This window comes from Mesocricetus auratus, unplaced genomic scaffold (assembly GCF_017639785.1).
Source record: "Mesocricetus auratus isolate SY011 unplaced genomic scaffold, BCM_Maur_2.0 Super-Scaffold_100010, whole genome shotgun sequence".
Taxonomy (NCBI): domain Eukaryota; kingdom Metazoa; phylum Chordata; class Mammalia; order Rodentia; family Cricetidae; genus Mesocricetus; species Mesocricetus auratus.
Window position 1 is genome coordinate 1,398,688 of NW_024429194.1, and position 17,546 is coordinate 1,416,233.

General features: G+C 41.6%; 1 long non-coding RNA gene across 1 annotated transcript in view; it reads right to left on the bottom strand.

Moving 5' to 3' along the window:
- LOC110343226 overlaps positions 1 to 17,546 on the bottom strand; it is a 211,415-nt gene that overhangs the window by 135,732 nt on the left and 58,137 nt on the right. The gene's annotated exons all lie outside the window — the stretch shown is intronic.

A 17,546-nucleotide genomic window follows, 5' to 3' on the forward strand; every position in this document is an offset into this window, starting at 1 on the left:
AATTTGACACCTGGCGATTGGCAGCAGCTTTGCAGAGCAGCTTTGTCAGGGGGAGATTATTTGATTTGGAGCGGTGAGTTTCAAGAAAGATGCAGCCAGACAGCCCAAAGGAATGCACAGGCCGGACAGCCCGAGAGAAATGTGGAGATGCTTACCGGGAGTGGTCAATATGCCACCATTCAGCAACAAATGCAATATGACATCGCAGTCTATGCCCAAGTGGCAGCAGCAGCCCAAGGTGCTTGGAAAGCATTGCCTTCAAAGGAAGGAGGGGATCACCTGTCCAGAGTCCTTCAAGGACCCTCCGAACCTTTCCAAGACTTTGTAGACCACCTCAGTCAGGTAACAGAGAGAATATTTGGGGGCATTGGGCCTGCGATGCCAATTATCAAACAGATGGCTTTTGAAAATGCAAATAAGTACTGTAAGGAAGCTCTTCGCCCCCACTGCAACAAAAGTCTAAATGACTACATCCGGATCTGTAGAGACATTAATGGTAATTTTATCCAGGGCCAAGTGTTAGCTGCTACTATTCGACCCCAAGGGGGAAAAAAAAATATCTAATCAGGGAGGGAGAAAAACATGTTTCAGCTGCGGTAGGGAGGGACACTTCCATAGAGAGTGCCCTCAAAATAGTACTACTAGTCTCAAGAGACCTGGTTTATGCCCCCGCTGCCAAAGGGGATATCATTGAGCTACTGACTGTTACTCTAGAACTGACTTGGGGGGGCAATTTCCTTCCTACTAATAATAATCAAAAAAACTGGAAGAGGGCCCCGTCCCAGGGCCCCAAAACCAATGTGTATGGGGCAATGACCCCCGCTGTGGGCAGCAGCAAGATTCATTTACTCCCCTAGAGCAACCCCTTCATATCTCAGACCTCCTTAGAGCCACTTCAGGCAGTGCAGGACTGGACATCGGTCCCTCCACCCGGGCAGTCCTAACACCCGAGATGGGGATCCAGGCCCTCCCTACTGGGGTACATGGGCCATTGCCCCCAGGCACAGTTGGACTACTCTTGAGACAGTCCAGTACTATCCTTCGAGGCATCCAGGTACACCCTGGTGTTATAGACCAGGATAGTGAGGGAGAGATTAAAATAATGACATCAGTGGACAGTGGGGTTGTTGCCATCCCAGCAGGAGAACGGATTGCTCAGTTACTCCTCCTCCCTACAGCTCCTTGTGAGGCTCAAAAAATTAAAGAGAAAAGGGATAACCAAGGTTTTGGAAGTACTGGCCCAGCAGCATTTTGGGTAGCCACCATGGAGAACCGCCCCCAGCTTACATTAAAGATAGAAGGCAAGTCCTTCAAAGGCGTTTTAGATTCTGGCGCGGACATTTCTGTCCTCTCAGATAAATTCTGGCCCCCTGCCTGGGCCAAGCAGGAAGGGAAGGTGACCCTCCAGGGAATAGGACAGGCTGTGCCACAAAAGAGCCTCAGAATGCTAAAGTGGCAAGATTCTGAGGGCCACACAGGGTTTTTTCAACCATATGTTTTGTCTGGCCTCCCTACCAACCTCTGGGGATGAGACCTCCTACGAGAAATGGGAGTGGTCCTCACCACCCAGGCACCCAAGTCCAAAAGCGGGGCCCCCCAGCAAGGGATGGGCTGGAGTCTAGATAAACTAGAGCAGGGAGAGGCTTGCCCGGTGGCATCCCCCCCCCTTTGAATACCAGGGCCCCAAGGAACAGGAAGGATTTTAACCATTTTTAATGAGGGTCATGTTGCGCCACCAGCCCCCATACCTATCACATGGCTATCAGATGATCCCGTATGGGTGGAACAGTGGCCCTTACCAGCGGAGAAACTAAGGGCGGCTCACCAGCTAGTTCAAGAACAATTGGAGGCGGGCCATCTGGTCCCCTCCACGTCCCCCTGGAATACCCCCATATTTGTAATTAAAAAACCATCAGGAAAGTGGAGGTTACTACAAGACCTGAAGGCCGTAAATGCGACCATGCAGCCCATGGGGGCGCTCCAGCCTGGCTTGCCCTCACCTGTGGCCATTCCTAAAGACTGACATTTGATTGTCATTGATTTAAAAGATTGCTTCTTTTCCATTCCCCTACATTCTCAAGATAATCCTCGGTTTGCATTTAGCCTTCCTGCAATTAACTTTAGGGAGGCTGCACTTCGTTTCCAATGGGTGGTACTCCCCCCAAGGGATGGCTAACAGTCCAACTATATGCCAGATTTATGTAGCTGCCTGTTTAGATCCCCTCAGGCGTAAGTTCCCTGATCTTTACATTATCCACTACATGGATGATGTTCTTTTGGCTGCAGCCGAGGAGAGGCAATGTTACATAGCCTTTGCAGAGCTACAAGAGCTCCTGGAGGCTCGCGGATTTATTTTGGCTCCAGAAAAGATTCAAAAGAGTGGTAAAGCAAAAAAAAAAAAGGGGGGGGGACTATTTGAGACATAGTATAGTTTACAATCCTTAAATGATTCTCAAAGGTACTTAATGGTTATGTGGTTATGTCCCTTTTAAAGGACATCTACTAATAATTTAAATAGTGATCCCAATTCACCTAGATAGTTGACTAAGGAGGGTAGACAAATCCTTCTACTGTTATGGTCCAACTTCAACAGTTCAAACAAAATTTAAAAATAAAAGGGGGAGTAATGTCCCCAGTCCCCACATGATTCATTAAATAATCCACTCCTCATTTAAAAATTTTTAAAATGTAAATGCCAGTGAGGAATCTGCTTCAGACAGATTCTGACATAATGAAAGTTAAACAACTATTACTCAGGTCAAATGAAAACATCCATACACTAGACAGGGGAGAAGACCCTAATTTGGGGTCGAGGGCATGTTTGTGTTTTCTTACAGGAAAAGAATAAAGCCTCAGTAGCTGTCACAACATTTGGTGAGATGCATGGAGCAGAGAAAACTGGACCTGAGACTGTGGGAGCCTGCTCAAGCCAGTTCGGGGGAGATCTCTAAATTGTCGGTGTTCCTGACCCTTGATGTCATCAAATCTACAGCCCGAGAAAGAAATAAAACAGTCAGTTCGAGATTTCCAGTTTCTCATTAGGCTTGCTACATCAACCTCCTGGACCCATGAGTTTTCATCCCAAAGCCAACAAAACTGGAAGATTAGCAGCTAGCCTTTGATACACCTTAAAACAACAGAATTCATTTTGCCAGCTTTTCCCTTTGGGGGAAAAAGGACCCATTTAAAACATTTGGACATTGGTATGGACTGTGATGAGTGGCAAAAGCCTCTTTTCAGTATTTGAACAGGACATGGTCACTTGAAATATCAGATTTGGTAGTTCCTGTTTCTGGAATCACACCTATGCCAGTGTGTTTTTCTGGAGAAATGTGGTTTGTCCTGGTGCGACAAAAAGTCTTTGACTCGGGTTACATGTTCAGCTGATACTACTGACATTAAATCGACAGACTACATCACCACAGGAACAAATTGGTACTCTGTAAATAGTGCAACAAGCCTCTTGTTCATATTTTTTATGATGCTACATGTGTAACATCAATGATTATACCTAATGTATCTGTGCAAGTGCACTATCTAATGCTTTCCTAAGTAGATCTTAAAATGATTGTAAACTTTATCACTGTTTTAACTGTCAAATTGTAACTATAAATCACCCTTGTAGCAAAGAAAGACTGGTGGTAAAATGCTACGGCCCAGATCGGGGGATGGGCAGGTGACAGAGAGGCGCTATGTCAGTGGGGGGTCCTAGGAATGGTAACAGTGGCAGTAGGCATTCTGGCTTCATGCTGAGTTCAAAGTGCCTTAGCCCATGGCAATCCCGATAGCCATAAAGCCTTATTACAGATGATTCTAAGGGTGGGGCCACTCTTTTGACAGGCAACCTGTGGGGAAGACCCCTCCCACCTAAGACAGGGGTTCAAGGTCCCCTGAGGACGGGAAAGGGAGGGTGACCCTACTTGACCTAAGCCAGGAGTACCTCATTTAAAAATAAAAAGGGGTGAATTGTGGGGACACCAGACCTTGAGCAGAAACCCACTTCCCCTTCGACCTGGGAGCAGGCAGCTGTGTAATGTTTACTGAAAACAATTCAGTGCTTTAAAGCTCTTGATAGGGCTCAGATAAGGGCTCACTCACTGAGATACCATGACTTCCACACCCCCTACGGCTAGATGCCTCTTCCTGTTTCCCTGCTGTGTCTCCCCAATTCTGGGGCTGGAGATTAAACCACCAGCCAGGAGGGTGAGAAGTCTGGAAAGAATTGTATGTAGATGGATGACAGAAGTCCTTAAAAAGGGAAGCTCTTTTTTCTGGGAGAAACTTCTCCTGAGAGCTCTCTCCTAAGCAGACTGGGGTCTCCTCCTAAGCTGACTTGGGAAGATAAAGTTTTTCTTAAAGCAACCGACCGGTCTCTGTGTCATCTATCCCGACCACCTCGCTACATTCTCGGATGTAGGCCGCACAGCAGGTGTGACAGCAAAACACTTACATACATAAAAGTAAATAAATATATAAATTAAATAAAAAATACGATAATGGGAATAGATATGGATCAAAATGCATCAGATCAACCTCTGGCCTCCACATGTCATGCACACGTGCACATATACCTACATACACATAAGACTAAAGCATAATGAAAACCAAGGTAACATAAGATACTGATCTCCCATTCCATCACAAAGGGGCTCCAGCAGAAGCAAGACAATTCTTCCAGCTGCTTTCTTGCTCCGCAGCCTTGATCAGCAAGAGGCCAGAGCTTTATAAAACTAAGGGTGGTAACACTCTGTGTGGACAATTCCCCAGAATGCATAGCTGTCCTCAGGATGCAACCTGCTCACACATCCAACGCTGCCCAACTGGCTACTCACTTTCTCCTTCTATGCATTTCTCCAGCAAGTACTTTCAAATTTCCATTACCATCAAACCTGCCTTATTCTGGGCTTGGTGGCACAAACCTATAATCCTAGGGTAAGAAAAGGGAATCACAGCCAGGTGGTGGTGGCACACCCCTTTAACCCCAGCACTTGGGAGGCAGAGTCAGACAGTTCTCTGTGATTTCAACGCTAGCCTGGTCTACAAAGAGAAACCCTGTCTCAACACAAAACAGCCAGTAGGTAAAGCGGCTTGCCACCAAACCTAACTTGAGTAGTGAAAACCTACATGGTGGAAGGAGAATTGTCTTCTGATCTTCAAACATGTACTGCATATATGCACATGCATGTGCACACTCATATACACACATGCCTAATTGAATGACATCTTGACATGAAATTACAGGATTTTCATATCAAGGGATTTCTTCTGTACTCCCTTGGGGCCCAAGATTTGCATTTTTAATCAACGATAAGTGAGTGAATAGTATTGCTTATTGGGAAATTTCAAACACCTACATAACGCATAGTCATTCCCTACAGAGTGGAACTGATAATTACAGCTTCTTAGCCTGAGCAACCCCGGAGGACTCTTGGTATACAGACAGCCCCCATCATGAAAGCCAACCTAATAGATTCCGTTTTAGAGAACATTCGCGTTTTATTGGTACTGGTCTTTTAGAGAACATTGCCTAAAACATGATCAAACCAGGGTGATTAACATTTCCAGTCCTCAAACTGTATTGTCTTTTTTACTGTGGACATCATCATGATCTCTACCTGGCACAGTCTCTGGCATTTGCCGGACACTCAACTAGTACTCCGTGGGTGAAAGCGGCAGATGAACTTGAAGTAACTCTTCTATGATCTACAAAGAAGACAGCAGGGGAGAGGAGCAGGCAGCTCACAACCACCCCTGTAACTCCACCTCTAGGAGGATCCACTGCCCTCTTCTGGTCTCTGCTGGAACTGTGCTCATGTGCACATAAACACACATTTTTTTTTTGAAGATTTATTTCTTTTACTTAAGCGCATGGGCATTTTGCCAAAATTCTGTGTGCCTATTTCGCCTGTGAATATAGACATTTCTAAAAAGCCTATTTTCAAACAGAAAAGTATCACTTTGTGGTTAAGTTCTACTATTTGCCAACATCATAAACTTTTTTTCTAATTTTATATGGTATCCATTTATCCTATTTCCAGAGGGGTTATATTTATGCATATCTTTTTCTACAATAAGTTGATATCATGCCTCACTTCATACATGCATAATAATGGTAACAGGCAAGTGTTACTCTTGTTTTCTAAGACACAGAATATTCTTTCAAAGCATAGATTCAGAAATGCACTCTATCTTTATATATTCGCTTATTTATTGTATGTGTTTGCACATACACACACACACACAACAGAGCATGTGTGGAGATCGGGGACCATTTGTAGGAGTCAGTTCTCTTGTCCCCTTCTACCATGTGACAAGCACTTTTACCTGCTGAACGAACCATCCTGCCAGCCCCTGAAAATATACTCTTAAGCATGATGTAATGGTCAGAGCTGTGTCTTTCAATGCATACTGTTATGAGGGATATCTTGAAATGCAAAGCAAAGATGCTAAAACCTAATAGGCCAGAAAGATTCTAGGCCATCTGGATTGGTGAAGACTCAATCAACCCCCCACATGTAGTCATCTTATTTGTTCCATCATTTACTGGGGCTTTACATACACATTCTTCCTAAAAGAAATGAAATGCATCAGTCACTCTCGTCTTGCTTTTTATCTTTCCCTAGATTAAAGAGGGATAGCTTATATCACGTTCTGTCAGAACAGTGAAACCACATTCCAACTGTATGTTATTTAAAGACCAGGATTTGCTCACCACGGATGAAGCTGACTGCTGAGCCAGCCTGATCTATGTCACTGGGCTGTCAGCAGGAGAGAGCCCGCAGCCTCTGCCTCCCCATGTGAAGGACATCTATAACAGGGGTTGGATCCTTCCTTCTCACCTCCAGGGTTCTCATTTCACACAGTTTTAACCAGGAGAAATTTCAAGAGCAGGACTTCAGCAGGTAAAACAAGAAGATCCCCTCAAGCTGAGTCAGAGTCATAACAAGTCAAAACTAGCAAGTGTAAGGATTTCATAGGAAAACAATTCTCAACTGCTAGGCAAATAATAGGCTCAGGATGGAAATATCTTCCTTTAAAACTAATATCACTAATGCCTTTCATAAGGAAATTGTATTGATCAAATTTTCACTTATAATGCAAAGTTTGGGTTGATATCACCCTTTTACTAGGCCATCAGACCTTTACAGTCATCCTGTCTCAACTATCATATTTTATCTCATCAATGGTGTTTTATAACTTTTATTCTTTTTTTAATTTTTTAAATGCAGAATCCAAGGCCCCATTCCAGATGTACCCAGTCAAGAGTCTGCTTTTTTTTTATTATGTGTACAGTGTTCTGTCTGCATACATGTCTGCATGCTAGAAAAGGGCACCAGATCTCATTATAGATGGTTGTGAGCCACCATGTGGTTGCTGGGAACTGATCTAGAGACCTCTGGAAAAGCATTCAGTAACCTTAACCTCTGAGCCATCTCTCCAGCCCTTAACTTTTATCTTCTCCCATTTCTCTCATACATTACATACTGACCACAGTTTTCCCTTCCTCCATTCCTCCCAGTCCCTCATTCACCTCCCCTCTCTCTTCGCCAGATCAACTCCTCCTCTGTTTCCAATTTCAAAAAAGCATGCCTCCCAGGGATAACACTATACATGGACTAACAAAGATTGAAGTTTTGAAATAAAAAAAATCACTGGATGGGCTTAAAAATAAGTGGGACATAGTAGGGCAAAGATCAGTGAACTTTTAGATAATTACCGAACACGGTGAACAGGATGAGCAGACAACCAGCAAGACGTGGTACCAACCCGTAGAGGCCTATAAGAAGGTAGCATAGGATTGAAAGGACACAGATTAGGAATGAAGAACTATAAAGGCTATAGACAATTTTTATTTTATGAAAACCACCAATTTAAACATTCATGATGCTTAATAAATTCCGGTCTGAAAAACATAAAGAATGTTTGTAGATATTGTAATTAAGATACTGAAAGCAAAATAGAAACTGAAAATCCAAAAGGCAACCAGAAGGAGAAAGACACTAAGGGAATCAGCAACAACGTGGGCGTGACAGAAACATCAGCAGCTATGGAAAGTCACAGAGAAACAATGGACAGAGCTGGGTGTCAAATGCAGGTAGGTCCAGACAGGTATCAAGTCCTGGAGCTTAGCTCCTGTGATGAGGTGCCTGGCTTCTCAAACAACTGTTTACCACATCCCTCAATGTGACACATTAAGATGAGAACACAGCTAGGTTTGTATCATGCTGTGCCAGACATCAAAGCAAACTTCTATGAGGTGATCAACAGCAAAAAATACTGCAAGGCTTTTCAATACTAGCACTCAAAATAAACAAACAAACAAAAAACAATAAACAAAAAAACCTCTGAAGTCCTTGCTTCTTATACTTGTCCTTATTCGTTATTTGCCTTCATCGATTATCGATGCTGATGTGAGAATTTTAGAAGAATGGATGTGTTTTACATTACTGCTGAATTAAACTGATTTTGTGCTTGTCTTTTTTCACACTTGGCCTTGGGTAGATTTAGCATTGGGCTTCTATATTTAAATAGGCTTAATAGACATCAAAATACTAATCAACAACATCAATATCCTTTGTTTTAGTCATTGGTAAAGTGACTAGTACGAAGACCTGAATAACAGAAACATTTGTGATAAAATCATCATAGTGACAGATATCTATACACATCTATGTTTGCTATTATACTCCAATTATTCATATACAAAATTCACACAACTCTCCCAAGACATGGTTTCTCCGTGTAGCTCTGGCTGCCTTGGAACTCTCTCTGTAGACCAGGCTGGCCTTGAACTCATGGAGATCTGCCTGCCTCTCCCTCCCAAGTGCTAGGATTAAAAGTTCCATTTCTTACTTGCTTGGAAACCATTTGCTTATATTTCTACTCTAAAGAACTAGTGCAATTGACTATATGAACTTTTGAGAACCTCGTTTATAAAATAGCCTCACTGAAAACTATTTTTAACATAATTGGACTCTAGGCAGCTATTCATTGGAACTGATTGAATGTGGGGGGAGGGAGGGATTGTGAGGCTCATTCAGGAAAAAGCAACTTTAGGTAGGATTAAAATGAGAAAACTGCAAACATGCTAATCTTTGTAGGGAAAACAACCACTTCATATTCTAAATTTATACTAGGAATGTTTAATAAATATTGCATTGAAGGGTTGATGTTTTGTGTCAGATCAAGGACATAGAAAAACATTTTCAGTTAATGCGCAGAAGTGAAGCAATCAACAATAACTTCTGTTTATTCCATTTACAACTCATGAATAATTAATCTCTGACTCTGGTGATTAAACACTTCCCTATCACAATAGCTACAGTGTTTAGTTTCATTTCTGTGTGTGTGTGTGTGTGTGTGTGTGTGTGCTTGTGTGCGTGTGTGTGTGTGCACTTGCACACATCCAGACCTCAGTTGCCATTGGGCATCTTCCTCAATTGGTCTCCACCTACTTATTGATAGGGTCTCTCAATGAACCTAGAGCTCACTTTGTTTGTCTAGAGCAGGACCCAAGGAACCTCCTACCTCAACAGCTTCAGCTCTGAAATTTTAGGCGCTCACCACTCTGCCTAGCTTCTTATAGAAATGCTGGGACTCCAAATTCAGGTTCTCATGGTTACACAGCAGGCCTTTTAACAACACAATAACTAGTTTTAAACTTGAACTTTGGTAATCGTGCTATCTAAGAAAACAGAGGTAAGAAAATGCAATGAAGGTGACAGTTATAAATATGTTTCTTGTAGGAAAGAGAAAGACGAAAGACATTCTATAAAAATAAACTTTAATTTCAGAGAACAAATAGAGCAAAGGGATCAAACAACAATGAAAGGAAGGCACTAGAAATCTACAAAATTAAAATAAAAATCCTTTAGTTTCTTCTTAGTCAGATGATGCAATTGTACCGTTATTTTCTTTATATCCAAGTATAAAGCAGTAAGAAAATGACCTATAATGTTGAAATAGAAATACAACTCATATCTATTATTAAATGTGAAAAAGTAAAAAAAAACATATTTTTGAACATTAGTATAGGAAATTACTTTAACCAAGCCAACTTATCAATATGCATAGGGAAATATCTGGAAGAATACATACCCAACTATAAGAAAGTCTTCTCGAAGGAGAGAATCAAGATCGCTATAATGAAACGGAACTTCTAGGTAATTATTGTTCAAATTTCCAATAGAACTCTTTTTTTCCTACCAGTTTATCTGGAAACTCTGCCTTACAGAGTTTCAGGAGGTTCCATTTATTGATTGTTGCTCTCAGAGTCTGTGCTACTGGTGTTATATTTAGGAAATGGTCTCCTGTACCAATGCATTCAAGGCTACTTCCCAATTTCTTTTCTATCAGGCTCAATGTAACTGAATTTATTTTGAGGTCTTTGATTCACTTGGACTTGAGTTTTATGCATGATGATAGCTAAGGATCTATTTGCTATATTGTACATGTTGATATCCAGTTATGCCAGCATCATTTGTTGAAGATGCTTTCTTTTTTCCATTGTACCATTTTAGCTTCTTTGTTAAAAATAAGGTGCTCATGTGTGTAGATTAATGTCCAGGTTATTGAATCAATTCCATTGGTCCACATGTCTGTTTTTATGCCAATACCAAGCTGTTTTTATTACTATAGCTCTATAGTACAGTTTGAAGTCAGGGATGGTGATGCACTCAGATGGTCCTTTATTGTACAGGATTGTTTTGGCTATCTTGGGTTTTTTGTTTTTCCATATGAAGTTGAGTACTTTCAAGGCCTGTGAAGAATTGTGCTGGGATTTTGATGGGAATTGTGTTGAAACTGTAGATTGCTTTTGGTAAGATTGCCATTTTTATTATGTTGATCCTACCTATCCAAGAGCATGGGAGATCTTTCCATTTTCTGTTATGTTCTTCAATTTTTTTTCTTTAGAGACTAAAAGTTCTTGTCATACAGTTCTTTTACTTGTTTGGTTAGAGTTACCCCAAAATATTTTATGTTATTTGTGGCTATTATAAAAGGTAATGTTTCGCTGATTTCTTTCTCAGTCCATTTATCATTTGTATATAGGAGGGCTACTGATTTTTTTAAGTTAGTCTTGTATCCTGCCACATTACTGAAGGTGTTTATCAGCTGTAGGAGTTCCCAGATAAAAATTTTGGGGACACTTATGTATACTAGCATATCATCTATGAATAGTAATAGTTTGACTCCTCCTTTCCAATTTGTAACCCCCTTGATCTCCTTTTGTTGTCTTATTGCTCTAGCTAGAACTTTGAGTACTATATTGAGTAGATAGAGAGAGAGTGGACAGCCTTGTCTTGTTCCTGTTTTTAGTGGAATCACTTTGAGTTTCTCTCCATTTAATTTCATGTTGGCTGGCCTTCCCCTGTAATTAGAATGGTGAACACCCCAACTGTCATCACAGAGCCTTCATCCAGTAATTGATGGAACCAGATTCAGAAATCCACAACTAAGCACCAGGCCAACCACTGAGAATCCAGTCAAAGAGAGGGAGAAGGGAATATATGAGCAGGGGAGATCAAGATCGTCAAGGGGAAATCTATAGAAAAAGCTGAACCAAGCTGTGGAGAACTCATGAACCCTGGACCGACAGCTGTGGCAACTCCAGGGGACCAAACTAGGCCCTCTGCATGAGGGAGACAGTTGCGTAGCTTGGTCTATCTGAGGCGAACCTGGCAGTAGGACCAGGATCTATCCCTGGTGCATGAGTTAGCTTGCTGGAGCCCATTCCCTATGGTGGGATGCCATGCTTAGCCTTAATGTGGAGGTGGGGGGATGGGACAGGGACAGAACTTGATACTGCCTCAACTAAATGTGCCAGGTTTTGTTGACTCCCCATGGGTGGTCTTACCCTTTGGAAGAGTTGATGGGAGGTGGCTTTGGGAGGTGAGTGGTGGGGGGAGGGGGGTCAGGAGGAGGGTTAGGAGGGAGAGCTGTGGTTGTGGTTGAAATATATAATGAATTTTAATTAATTTATTTATTTTTAAAAACCTCTAAGTATGAATGCTGTGAATGTGCACAGCATTTTTGCAAGCAGGTAATGCTATAGATCAAAGATAAGAATCCCGTCCAGACCCTCCATGGCTAGCCATGAGGCATTATGAGTTATCAGATCAAGGGCTACAGGCATCAATGTCTTCCTTAGAAAAATAGAGAGAATTAATCCAGTGATATCATCAGCTCTTCTGTGTACATTTTACTTTTAAAAGGTTCAAGTCAAACTTTTCCAACTGTTTTCTTGAAGAATTGTTAAAACTACGTAAAACATAGTTCACAATAATTATTTTGATAATTTAAAATGTTAAAGTGCTTTTTTATGTATATGAGTGTTTTGCCTGTGTCTATGCACCACATGTTTTGCCTGGTGACCAAGGAGGCCATAAAAGGGCATCAGCTCTGCCAGGAACTGGAGTGACAGACAGTCATGGATATCCATGCAGGTGCTGGGAATCAAAGCTGTGTCCTCTAGAGGAGCAGCCAGTCCTCTTAACTCCTAAGCCATTGCACAAGCCCTGTTTAAACACTTTATACACACTTAGAGGATGCACATACAAATACTCCTGTGTCTTTTGTAGATTTTAGACATTAATCATCTCTCAGTTATAGATTTTAGATATTAATCATCTCTCAGTTATCTAAGTAACTAAGATTTTCACCCATTTCACAGGCTGTTTCTTCTCTCAGTTCACTGCTTCCTTGGCAATTCGGGAACCTTTTTTTCATCCTAGGATCCCACTCTTTCATCTGTTGGTACTATTTTCTGAGCAACTGGTATTCCACTCAGAAAATCTTGACAATGGCAAGTCTTTTGCCTACTTTTTTGTCCATCATTTTTTAGGGTTCCGGGTCTTCCGTAAGGCTTTTGAGACAATGGAGATGGTTTTTCTTACAGAATGAGAAATAGAGATATGGTTTCATTTATATATATATATACATATATATATATATATATGGTGATATCTTTCTTGTACAAATAAAGCCTGTCTGAAGTCCAGAGAATGGAGCTTGTCACTAGCTAACCATGGAGATTGGAGGTCTGTACAGACAGACAGGAAGTGAGATGGTTGAGCAGAAACAAAAAGTTTCCTCAGTGTACTTGTAACTAAATACTGATATTTTTTTATTTATTTTTCAGTTTAAATTTAGATAAGAAACAAGGTTGCTTCACAAGTCAGTTCCAGGTCCCTCCCCTTCTCCTGTGCCCTCCCCCTAACCCCCCCATTATCCCCTCATTTCCCCAGGGAGGGTGAGGCCCTCCGTGGGGGTGTCCATAGTCTGTCATTTCATATAGGGCAGGGCCTAGACCCTTCCCCAAGAGTTCAGGGTGAGAGTGCACCTCACATTGTTCTATGGGAGTCCAAAGTCCGTGTGTATACTCGGGATGGGTACTGATCTGCTGCCCAAGGCTCAATAGATTACCTAGGCCTCCTCACTGACACCCACATTCAGGGAGTCTTGATCAGTCCCATGCTGGATTCCCAGGCTGATGCCTGGGATTCGAGAGGTAACCTTTATCAGGTCAGCTGTTTCTGGGGGTTAAACTAGCCCACTCTTAATCCCTTAAATACTAATATTTTATTTAATTTTGCATCCTGCCCTTTTGCTAAAAGTTCTGATACTGTCTAAGAGATATCTGATAGGGTATTCAGAGTCTTTTATGTACAGAATCACATCAACTATACATAAAAATAGTTGGACTTTTTCTTATGTGTTTGTATCCATTTTTTCCTGTTCTTGTCTTAATTCTTTAGCTAAGACTTCAAGTCCTATATTAAGTAGGCAGACAATGAATACCCTTTCTTTTTCTTTATTTTAATGGAGGTTCCTTCAGTTTCCCCCCATTGCTAATGTTGGCTATAGACTTGCCATATATTGCCTTTATATTTTTCTATTTCTCTAGCTGTAAAATGAAAAGTGAGAATTACATCTATCTCCTATGATGATTATAAAGTGTATGCAAAGAACCTAGGATGGTACTTAGAACTCAACAGTGATCACCATTATATATGGTCCCAATTAATTATTTGAAAATGTTTCTGCATTTCTACTTTCTCCATGAACCTACAGTATTTTAATAACATAAAATTCTGGGTTGTTTTTTCAACTCACCTGGGCTCTTAAGATCTCAGAGTCTGGCCGGGCGGTGGTGGCGCACGACTTTAATCCCAGCACTCGGGAGGCAGAGGCAGGCGGATCTCTGTGAGTTCGAGGCCAGGATGGACCAATAGCCTCCAAAAACAATACAGAAAAACCCTGTCTCGTAAAAACCAAAAAAAAAAAAAAAAAGATCTCAGAGTCTGAAATGAGAACCAAGGAGCTACATAGGACTGACCAAGGCACTCTGCATATATATTACAGTTGTGTAACTTGGTTTTCTTGTGGGTCTCCTTACAGTGGGAATAGAGATTGTCCCTAATGCTTTGGCTGGCTTTGGGGAATCTATTCCTCATACTAGGTTGCCTTGCCCAGCCTTAATACAAGTGGAGGTGCTTAGTCCTCCCACAACTGATATGTTGTGCTTTGTTGATACCCATGGAAGGCCTGCTCCTTTCTGAACAGAAACAGAAGAGGAATGGATTGGGAAGGTGGGAGAGGTGGAAGGGAGTAGGGAATGGGAGGAGAGAAAGGATGGGAAACTGAGGTCAGGATGTAGTATAAATAATTTAATTTTTTTTAAATTAACTTTTATGATTAATTATTTTAGAAATATGGTGTTTTTAGCAAATATAAGGTCATTGCTTTTACTCTGCTTCGTATCTAGATGACCCACTGAAATTCAGATCAGGCACTAGCCACCTGAAATTAGTACAGATATCCCAGGTTAAAGGGCACAGTCTTCAATCAATACCAATTGGTTAGAAACCTGGGAGAGTCCCACAATCCCATCAAGTTAATAATTTACTACAATCTCATAAAGTTCAAGGTTATATTACATATGCTGTTATACTCTATTAGAACAGATATAACTCAAGAATAACAAATAGAGACATACATGGAGTAAGATATGAAAGCCACTCCAACACAGGGCTTATTGCCTTGTTCTATGGAATTGGGCACCTTTCATTTCATCAACGTATTGTCTACCACAAAGCACCACTGAACATTGATTCTTCAAAAGGTTGTTTTGGGGTCCTTTTTGCTTGTTGGTTTGTTTGTTCTTTTAGTTCCATTATGTAAGGACGACTGGTAGAATAAGTGGCCACAAGACTAAACTCAATCTCTAGCTCTCTTGCCCTTCTCAGAGGCCAGGCTACATCAAAGCTTCAACATTCTAACTCACATGTTTGGTATCGCCGGTGACCAGTTCCCATCTTAAAGCCATCCAGAAACCACCAAGTGTCACTCTAATAACATAAATAACCAAGACTCCTTTACCACTCAGGAAGCTCCAAGAGTTTTATAAACGCCCATGTCGGAAGCCTAGTCCAAAGACCTGATCCATCCAAACAAGCATCTGACTACTCCAATATTTGTGTGCCTGTTAGTCTAGAGCTGCCACAATACCTCCCTCAACCAACTATTCATTTCACTCCCTGACTTCCAGTGAACAGTCTCCATTTTGTTCCATCTGTCTACTAGGACCCTAAGAGAGTTCCCAGCACTGATGACCCAATGTTTCAGATTTACCACTAAGCTTTTTGGGCTCAAATCTAGGACTCTGCCATGTCTTAGTTCATAGACAAATTAATTCTCTACGGCTCTTTTTCTCTGAGTTAATGAAACAATATATATCAAATACTTAGGATGGTTCCTGAAATTCAATAGTGCTCGCCTTTATTATATGGTCCCAATTAGGTCTTTAAGAATGTCAGATGCTCAAAGTACAGTTCTTAAGAATTCAGTTTTGGATAATTGTCACTGGATAATTAAGAACAGTGACTATCAAAAGAATTTTATTTATATTTCAAAAATCTAGGCTATGATTTGTCCTCATTTTCTCTCTGATAGTTTTCTCCCCATACTGCTTAGAAACTACCAGAGAAACCAATTCATTTCTCCTCCACCTCCATTATTCTGAAAAACAGGAAAAAGAACCAGGGAAGGGCAACGGTTTCTCGTCTTATTTCTAAATTGCCCATTAGTATTAAAGACTAGACCTAGATATCCATAGAGACCAGAGGCAGCAATAACCTTTGAGTCTGTTCTATGTCGGATTGCTTTTCAGAGAGCTGTCTCCCCTGCTAGATGGAGTGAGCATCCTGTGCTCTTCTCCCTTACCCTGTGTGACTGTGGAGGAGCCTGTCTTCCCCATCTGTCTTGGTATTCTGGACCCACTGCCTAGTGGGTGGTCTTCCCATGGCCTTACCAGTTCTGTTTTGTTTAGGGCATTGTGTATCCTAACCCACCATCCCCAAAATAAGACATTCTAGCACAAGAATTATTTTTCTCTTGATGGTGATTCATGAAAACAAGTTGTCCTGCTAGATATGGCTGTAGAGGAGGTTTCCAAAACCCTCTTCTCATCAGGAAAAGACAAGAGGGCACAAAGAGCCAACACAAAGGATCCATCCAGGTCACTTGGCCTGACCTGCCATGCTTTTTCCATATGTTAGCCTTCCTACAACTCCCCTCCCCCTCAAAGCTCAGAAACCCTTTCCCTTTGTCTTTTCTTTCCCTTTAAGATCAACACTCCTTGATGAGCAAAGAAAGGGGTCAAGACCATAATGGTGAAACCCACAAAGACAGCTGACTGGACAAGGGGGAGCTCTTGAATCCCAGACTGATGGCTGAGAGGCCAACAGGGGACTGATCCAGACTCCATGAATGTAGTGTTAGTGAGGAGGCCACAGAAATCACTGGGACCTTGGGTAGTAGATCAGTGTTTACCATGGTGTATGAATGATCTTTGGGAGCCCATTCCAAATAGAGGGATGCTCTCTCAGCCTGGACACATCGGGAAGGGCCTAGGTCCTGGCCTGGATGAAATGACAGACTTTGGAGGTCCCCCCCAAGGAGGGTCTCATCCTCCCTGGGGAATGATGTGAGGATTGGGTGGGGGACTGGGGGAGCTGGGGGAGGGACAAGGGAGGAGGGGTGGGAGAGAGAGCTTGGATTGACATGTGAAGCATTCATGTTTCTAATTTAAGTAAAAAATACATATATTGAGGGAAAAAAAAAGATCATCACTCTTGTCCAAATTGTATAACAGCCTCTGATCCCAGCCACTCTTCGGAGAGTTCTTTGTTCTTTGCACAAGGTATCCCTTTGCCCCACGCCACATAAAACTTTCAATATCACATACACTGGTCAGCCTTTTTTCCCATTAATCTGCTGTCAGTTTGTTACACAGACAAAGAACCTGAAAGAGTAGAGAATCTTTCTCTCTGGTGTGTAATTTAAGTCCTTGACATTTTCTTTGGCCACCATGGATGCCATCCTCTCATTAAGTGTGAAATTATATTATAAATATACATGTATTATTAGAACAAATGAATTTTCATGCAATAGTGTGACTCATGCACAGTCCACATTCACACATTATTTCCATAGCATTCTCAATGCAAAAGCATCATAATTATAAAATACACTGAATTGCTTAA